Here is an 8,180-nt window from a genome sequence, read left to right on the forward strand (position 1 = left end):
TCAGCTGTGACCATCACTCCGCTCGGGCACCCGAGGCTGCCCTGGTACAACTTCCTTCCGGTTGGCGTGGGGGCCTGTCCGCAGCATGAAATTCACCACATACCCTTCTGACTGAGGCAAGGTGGCATGAAAGCATGATCGAGACCAAGTACCAGTTTCTGGCCAAGCCCATCCTCTGTTCCTGCCCCGCCGGCCCCACCCAGGATCTGCCCTGCGGCCCAGCCTCACGGCTCTGCCTCTGGTAAATGAGAGGCGAGGGCCAGCAGCGGGCAGGAAATGGCTTACAGATGGTAGGTGGGCCAAAGGCAGCTAAAACTGAGCCAGATGGGGGGTCATTTAAAGGCTCGGTACGTTGAAAGCCCTGAGCTGGCCTGGCCCAGCCCAGCCACAGCTGAACAAGCAACAGGCAGGCCGGAAACACTGGGCCTTTTCAGGCTGCACAACGGTCTTTTTAAGTGGAAATGTCAATCGGCTTTGAGAAGACGACTCAGCCCTCGGAGAGAGGCCGGGGCTTTCCCTGACCAACGGCCTCGGCTCACACGAGCTGACCCAACGGGGAGACCCGCTCCTACGTGGCATTAGGAACTCGGGGGGCCTTGAGGAGACCCCCAAATGGAGTGCAAGAGGCTTTGGCCTAGGAGGAGATGCGATTCCTTCCTTCTCTCCCTGCCCATGAGCCAGTGAATGGATAAACCAAGGGTGGGCTGTCCTGATGGTGGGATATGATTAGGTCATAAAAGAGAAGGAAGCACTGACACAGCTACGACATGAATGAACCTCGAAAACCTTATGCCAAGCGAGAGAAGCCAGACACCATCGGTCACAGAGCGTGTGACTCCATTTACACGGGACATCCAGAAGGGATAAACCCATAGACGCAGCAAGTAGGCTGTTGGCTGCCAGGAGCTGGGGGAGACGGAAAGAGGGAGAAACTGGCTAACTGGTGTGGGCTTTTCCTCCGGGGTGAGGGGAAGGCTTTGGAACCGGATGGAGGTGGTGCTTTACAACACTGTGAACGTGCTGAATACCACTGAAGTGATCCCTTTAAAAGCGTTCATTTTATGTAATTTCACCTCAATAAAGTATTTTAGAACCGCAACGAAACCCACCAGAGCGGGCAAGGCTGAACTCCGGCGAGACCGGCTGGAGCTGCCGATCAGAGGAGGAGGGATGTGGGCAGAGGAGGGGCGGGGGGAGCTCGGGACGGGCGGAGATTCCGGAAGGGTGGCGTCCCCTGAACACGGAGGAAAAGGATGAGATGCCCCAGCTTCTGCAGGGCCGGCTTGATGGTGGGAATCACCAGCGTCTGGAGCACAAAGGCCCCCGGAAGCTTCTGGAAGAAGAGCGATGAGCCGTCTGTGTGTTGAGTTCGTGGTGCCTGGGGCCCTCCCGGGGTCAGGGAGCGGGGCTGCTCACGTGAGCATCTTCCACCAAGTGAGTCAGAGGGAGGGCTGCTAACATCTACCTGGAAAGACAGGCCACATGTCCTGTCTTCCGGAACCAGCCCTCCCTCCCCACCCTGCTTCCGGGCTGAGCCCCGAGGTCAGAGTGGCTGCCGTCAGCTCAGCGGGCAGCAGACGGGGGGGGGGGGGGGTCTGGGCCAGGTGGGGTCGTAGAGGCTGGGGCTTCCTGTGGCTGGCAGTGCTGTGCTCGTGTCAAAGGCACGGCCAGGATCCTCCCAGCTCAGCCAACCTTCCCTCGGGTTCGCCGGATTTGCCTCCAGCCATCTCTCTTTTGGGGCAGAATCCGGCCATTTGGGCATTAGGAGCCCCTCCTATCCTGATCGGGGCAGAAACACCGGAGGGCCCGCATCAAGATGCCCGGGGCTTGCCGCGTGCTCAGCCGGCCAGGCTGGGGGCCCCCGGCCTCACGAGGGTCAGGAGGGGAACTTATCCTGCTGTTGATAAACCTTGGCAAGCCAAACAGTCCCTCTAGAAGCCAGGCTGGGTTCATGGACATCTGGAAGCTGTTAGCCTACTTCCAGTCTCCGCCGATGCCCTTGGCGGTGGGAACGCTGTCCTCGGGACGCAGAAGTGGGCCCGAGGAGAGGCCGTCCCCGCAGGAGAGGGGACAGGGGCCAGAGCACAGTGGGAACGTCACGCCTGGTGGCCAGAGGGTCAGTGGAGGAGGCAGATCTCACTTGGGTCCTGTCTGATGTGCAGACATGGAGAGGATGGGCAGCTGTTCCGGAACCTTCCATGTGGTGCACCAGGCCTCATCTGAGGCCTTCTCCCCAGACCCCGGGCTTCATTTCCTCGTACGCCCCTAGCCTTCCCCACTAGGGGGGGCCTTCCCTGGGCTGTGGCCTTTGCATGCTCGTCAGCCCCCTTCCCTCCCCACCTCCCCACACCCCTCAGAGCTCATGGAAACATTCCCTGTCTCCCTAAACTGGGTCGGAGCCCAGTATAGGCTCTTGGAGCCCCTGGTGAAACAATGAATCACAGGTCTGTCTCCTGGTTGTCGGCCCAGGCGGGCAGGGGTGTGTCTGGCTGCTGACATCTGTCCATGCCTTGTACACGGTGGAAACTCAGGAAAGGATTTGTTGCATAAACGGATGATCATTGGAAAGCCCTGATAAAGGGTTTTTCTCGACTCCATTTGGTTTCTTCTATTGTAAACATGTTCAGAGACATGTGGCTGACAGAATTCCTAACTTTTCTTATACTTGTGATGTTCTGAGGGAAAAGGAAGTAGAAACAAGAAGCAGCTGCTTGTCAATGTTGCAGCGACTGAAAGCTGCAGGGCACACTCTTCACAGCTCTTCAGCTGCTCCTAAACCTGCAGAGGCTTGCGCCCTGCATGGGCAGAGCTGCCCTTTGGACTGGGTCCGGGAGGTGGGGTCGGGGTGGAGGGCTGAAGGGTCCTGTAGCATTCCAAAGAACTCTTTCCTGAGGTCTTGGGTTCCCACCTGTGCTCTGGGAACTGTGGTACAGGATGCCGCGTGCCTAGGTTTTCTTCAGTACAGCCGGGGTTGAAAACAGGGGTGTGCATCAAAATGCAGATACCTGGGCTTGGCCAATTCAGGAGGTCTGGTTTGGGACCCTCAGCGTGGAGGGGCTTGAGGAGCTCGGGGTGATGGCATGGCCTGTTGCCTCTCTAGGGAGGGCCCCCAAATCTGGAGCCCAGGGATAGGGAACTTCCATGAACTACAGCTCATTTGGACATCCCCTCCCCTCCCCCACCTTGGTGACTTCGTGGGAATGAAGATAACTGGGGACCAGGGTGGCCCTGGTTAGCATTTAGATAAGCAGAATGGTCTGACTCATCAGCAGCCTCTCCGAAAGCCAGGTCTGGAAAATTTACACAAGGGGAAAAAAAAAAAAAAAACGCAAACAAACAAACATGAAAAGAGAGGGCAAAAATGTTTTTAAAAGAGGCTGGAACTAATTTGGGGGTTAAACCCAGCTGCCCACACAGATTCATTTCAGCTTTCCCAGTGTTATCCTGTACGATTTATTTCCTGCTAAAGCATTTGACCACTATTGTGTAAACCGTTTCCATTTATCCTGGAAAGGCATCGTTTCCGGCTTTGGGGAGGTCCGACCAGGCCCCAGCTAAATTGGAACAACCAGCACCAGTTTTGATTTGGAAAAAACAGAACCCACAAAAAAACAGAAGAGTAAAATAAATGCTGAGTCCAGAAGGAATCTTCAGACAACCCGGAATGAGTCACCCAGGGCACCTCTGGCCCTTGGAAAGATCTAGGTTTGAGTCCTGCTCTGTGTCCTTGGGCAAATTACTTAACCTTTCTGAGCCCCGCTTTCCTCATCTATACAATGAGGACAGTAGCTGGACCACCTCACAGGGAGGTTGTGAGCATGGCCCGTCACAAACACTTAAAAATGGTAGCCGTTACTATGCTTGTAAAACGGAAACACTGCGAACAGTAAAAGACTTCTTCTCCCTACGCATAATATATGAGTTCATACTGCAAAGTCTCCAAAGGGAACTGATAGCTCCAGGAATCCACTTTTGCACAGGAAGGTCACTTGTTATGGAGGAAACAGGTGAGGTTCACGAAAGGCCAAGGGATTCCTTTGCTCAAGGCTCACAGTCAGCTAAAGGTGGGGTTCTCTTCTGAATCTAAGCGTCCTTTCATCTGAAAGAAAAGGGACCCTCTTTTTGAAAGAAATGGTTTGCCAACCCCTCACCTGAGTCATTCTTTCATCACCAAGACCAAAGGAAAATCTTAAGCCAATGCTGTGAAGCTAGTTAGAGGAAAAAAGAACTTTCCACGAACGGATACGGAAGCAGGATGGAATGCAGGTGTTGGGAAAGGGGCTTCCGGAAGTGAGTGAGAGAAGGTTTCTTGTGTGTGCCGGGGTCCGGGGCAGTCTGGAAGGGGGCTTGGATTTTGCCATGAGTGTGTGGATGGGGGCTGCAGGAGGGCAGGGCGGCTCGCCACCTTACACAGCTCCAGAGCAGCTACCATTCTGTGGGTTGCGATGTGAGGGGAACCCCCTGACTTTGGCCCAGGAAGTCTACACTGGCCCACAGCTGCCGGCTGGAACCAAGGGCCCCACAGGTCAGAGCACAGGAAAGGGCCACTTCCATCCGGTAAGTTCATCAGCACATCTGGGCTCCCCGTGGAAAGAGGAAGAGAGAGGCCAGGGGCTGGAGGCCAAGGGAATGATTCAAGGTCAGCACTGCAGAGCCAAGTAAGGGACAGACGGAACAAGTGCAGGCCGGGGCCAGCAGCCCCACGCAGCCCCTGGGTTCCCACCAAGCCGGCGGCAGGCCAGGGTCAGCACAGGGATGCTGACCGGGCGCTGGGGAGCCCAGGGGTTCCCGGCAGTGACCCAGGCTGCGGCCGAGGACACAGACCATTCATTCTTGCCTGTGACCTTGGCTGTCTCCTGTCAGGAGGGGCAGGTGACGGGTGGGCAGGGGAGGCGGCCACGGCAGGGCACTTGGGATGCCCTAAGAGTCTGGGAGGTACCCTGTGTTTCGGCCTTTCAGCTGTGACGTCCATTCTGACTCAAAGCCAGGCTTAGCACAGGCCGGAGGGGCCTCAGGATGGGGACACCCCTGCAAATTCCACGAACCTTGCCTGCACGTCAGGGCGACTATAGCTCCACCCCGTATTCTAATGAATATCTATGAATCCCCCCTGCCTTGTGTTTTACGTTGAGTTCTCTGGACGCAGGGCCTGAGACAAGGATTTGGTACAAATAGCATGTTGGGGAGGTGCTCCCAGGAAGCACAAGTGAGGAGGTGCTGGAGGGAGGCGGGCAGGGGGAAGACGATAAAGAGAGCGGTCCTGAGCGGGCAGCCTGCTGGGGACCCCACGACTTGGGGCGTGGCGCTGAGTTGTCCCATGGGAGGGGCAGGGTCTGGGGTTTATATACCAGCCTCGTCCTTCCCTGCTTGAGGGCTGCTCCCTGGACGTTAACCCCTCTGCAAGGTGACCACCTGCCCCGGTCTGCCTGGGACTGAGGGTTTGCTGGGCTCTGGGGCTTTCAGTGCTGAAGCCAGACATGAGTGGGTCACCCTACTCTCTGGCCCTTCTGGGGACCCCTGATGCACCCCGAGCTTGCTCCTGTGGCCAGAGAAAGCCCTTGCTTAGGGTACTGCAGGTTAAGAAGCCGTTGGCATGAATCACGATGGCGAGTTCAGAGGGGACACGGGCAGAGGACATCTAGCATTTATCTGCTACACCAGGCCGGTCACCCCCGTAAATCGATGACTGCCACACCTCCCCACATCCTTCTTTCTGTCTTCCCTTACCCACCAGCCACAACACGCCGACCAGCCGCGACGTTCCGCAAACGCTCCCGGCACCTCTGACCTCACGGCCTTTGCACTGGCTGCTCCCTTTGCCTGGAAATCTTTTCCCCAGACACACCCATAGTAAAATGTAACCTCCATGAGGGAAGTTTGTTAGGTACGATCAGTGCAGTGATGCTCCCGCGGGCCCTGCTCTTAGACCAGGCCTTCAGTGGCCTCAAGAGGCCTCTTTTTGGAGCCATCCTCTACCAAGCACAGGCTTAGCTTCCGCTGCCCAATGACGATCATATGTAACCCGAAGAAATCGCGGGCCCCACGGTTGCTCAGCAAGTCCTCAAAGAACCCATCAGCCTCTGCCTTGCAACTACCAGGGAACTTTGAGAGAGCATTCGAGTGCATCCAATCCAGCGGTCGTTGCAATAGCGCTAGATGCCCCTTTTCTTTCCTCCCTGTTCTCTAACAGAGCGGCCGGTCTCACTGAGCCCCCCCGGCCAGGCTCTGTCTCCCCGACTCCCAGTGTCCGCTCTCACCCAGGCCTCAGCGACCCCAGCGTCCAGCGGGACCACAGCTCCTGGCCCCCACTCACTGAGGAGCCCTCTATCCTCTCTGACTCCAAAACCACAGTCCTCTCGTACTCTGCCTCTTCCTGGAGGATTCCTGATGATTTCTACAAATAAGCAACCTTTTTACAAATAAGTGCTATTCACCGAGGGTTTCTTGTGTGCCGGGCGCTCTGCCCAAGACTCGCTGGCCTACATGACCTTTAAACTTCAGAACCATCCTTCAGAATAAGGGTGGGTGTTATTACGCACCCCTCGCCCCTGCTGCAGGAAGGAAATGGGTGGAGAGGTCCGGTGCTTTGCCAAGGTCACCTTACTGGGAGGCAGAGGAGCGTGGGCTGGACCCCGGCCTGGCCGGGCACAGTCTCCAGCCGCTCCACCGCCTGCAGAGGACCATGTGCTCCGCCAGCCAGAACAGCTTGTCCATGTTTGCTTCCAGAAGGGTGGCCCTCGGGGTCCCCTAAGGCCACGGCTCTCTTCCCATCGGGAAAGAGCTGGCACTGTGGGTCGGCAGCTGGGCGGGGGGCAGAGGGACTCCGTGGCCAGGAGTGATGACTCAGCACGCACACGGCCCGGCCCGAAGGACGGGTTCTTCTCCGGCAGAGGACACGTGACCCCTTGCTCTGGCCGGGCCGGGAGGCTTTGCCGAAACAGCGTCAAGGAGCCACACGGGCCGCAGAGGGGCCGCGGGTGGTACCACCCTCGCCCTCTCCCACCGTCTTGGAAACCTGGGAGAAGCTGAGGAGGAGAAGCGGGCTGGCTGGGAGCCCAGAGCTCAGAGACTCAGTTTCTCATCTGTAAAATGGAGCAATAGCCTGTTTCCTGTGCCCAGGTGCCGGGGAAGACCCAGTGAGATCGTAGAAGAGGAAGTATTTTGGAAACTCACTCACTCCCTTAAACACTTCGGTAGAAAGCCTGCGACGGGATGGGCTGGTGAACGGGACATGCAAGGGGGACCGTCCCGTGAGCCCTGCCCTCCAGGTGGCGTCAGTGTGGCCAAGAAGCAAACAGGCCACCAGACCATCATAGATGGGCCTAGGAACCTGAGAGTGCCAGAACATTCCAGAAGGTTCCAACATCAGGAAGGGAGCTGCAGCTGGAAGGATGAGCGGGCAGTTAGCAGTCTGACTCTGGGGAAAGAGCAATCCTGGAGGCATGAGGCAGTCAGAACACGAACTCACCTCAAGACTCTGGGCCCTCCGATCCCCACTGGTCATTGAGGAAGCTCCTCAAATGACCAGTGAGGATGTGAGGCCCGGGAGGGAGTGACTTGTCCAAGGGCACACAGCTGGCACCTGGTGGAACCTTCCCATGACAGCCTGTGCAAAGGCCCTGGGGTGTGGGGGACTTGGGAGAAGTGATAAGTTTGTACTGGGGGTAGGGGCAGGCTCCGAGACCTTAGGGCCACCCCCAGCCCTGAAACTGAAGTCGTGAGATGGTGATGGGAAGGTGTGGGGCGATCTGAGCCAGAGAGGAGACTGCGGACAGAGTCCTTCAGGCCCCGTGGGAAGCACACGTGCCAGGAGCCCCATCTATTCCCTGGTGCCTCTCCTCCTCCAGAGTGGGGTGGGGGGAGACTTTCTGGCTGGGGATGTGGGACTCTGCTTGGCCCTATCCTTCTGGACAAACATTTGGAGCAGGGTGGGGACATTTCCTCCTGGAGATAAGGCCAGGGCAGGCCTCCCGGGCAGTTGCCTGCAAGGACAGCTGTAGACACAGGGCCTGGCTCCCTGGGCCTGGAGATGCTGCAATTCTTCTGCTGATAATTTAGCCCCAAGCCCCCAAAGATCTTAGGGGCTTAACCCACCTCAGGGACTGTATGATGTTTTCAGACAAAATCCAGCTGGAAAGTCTGTAGCCTTTAAAAAAAAAAAAAACAACCCACAATGTGAT

Source organism: Aethalodelphis obliquidens, unplaced genomic scaffold (genome assembly GCF_003676395.1).
Source record: "Aethalodelphis obliquidens isolate GAN/ISIS:26980383/991018 unplaced genomic scaffold, ASM367639v1 scaffold20, whole genome shotgun sequence".
Taxonomy (NCBI): Eukaryota; Metazoa; Chordata; class Mammalia; order Artiodactyla; family Delphinidae; genus Aethalodelphis; species Aethalodelphis obliquidens.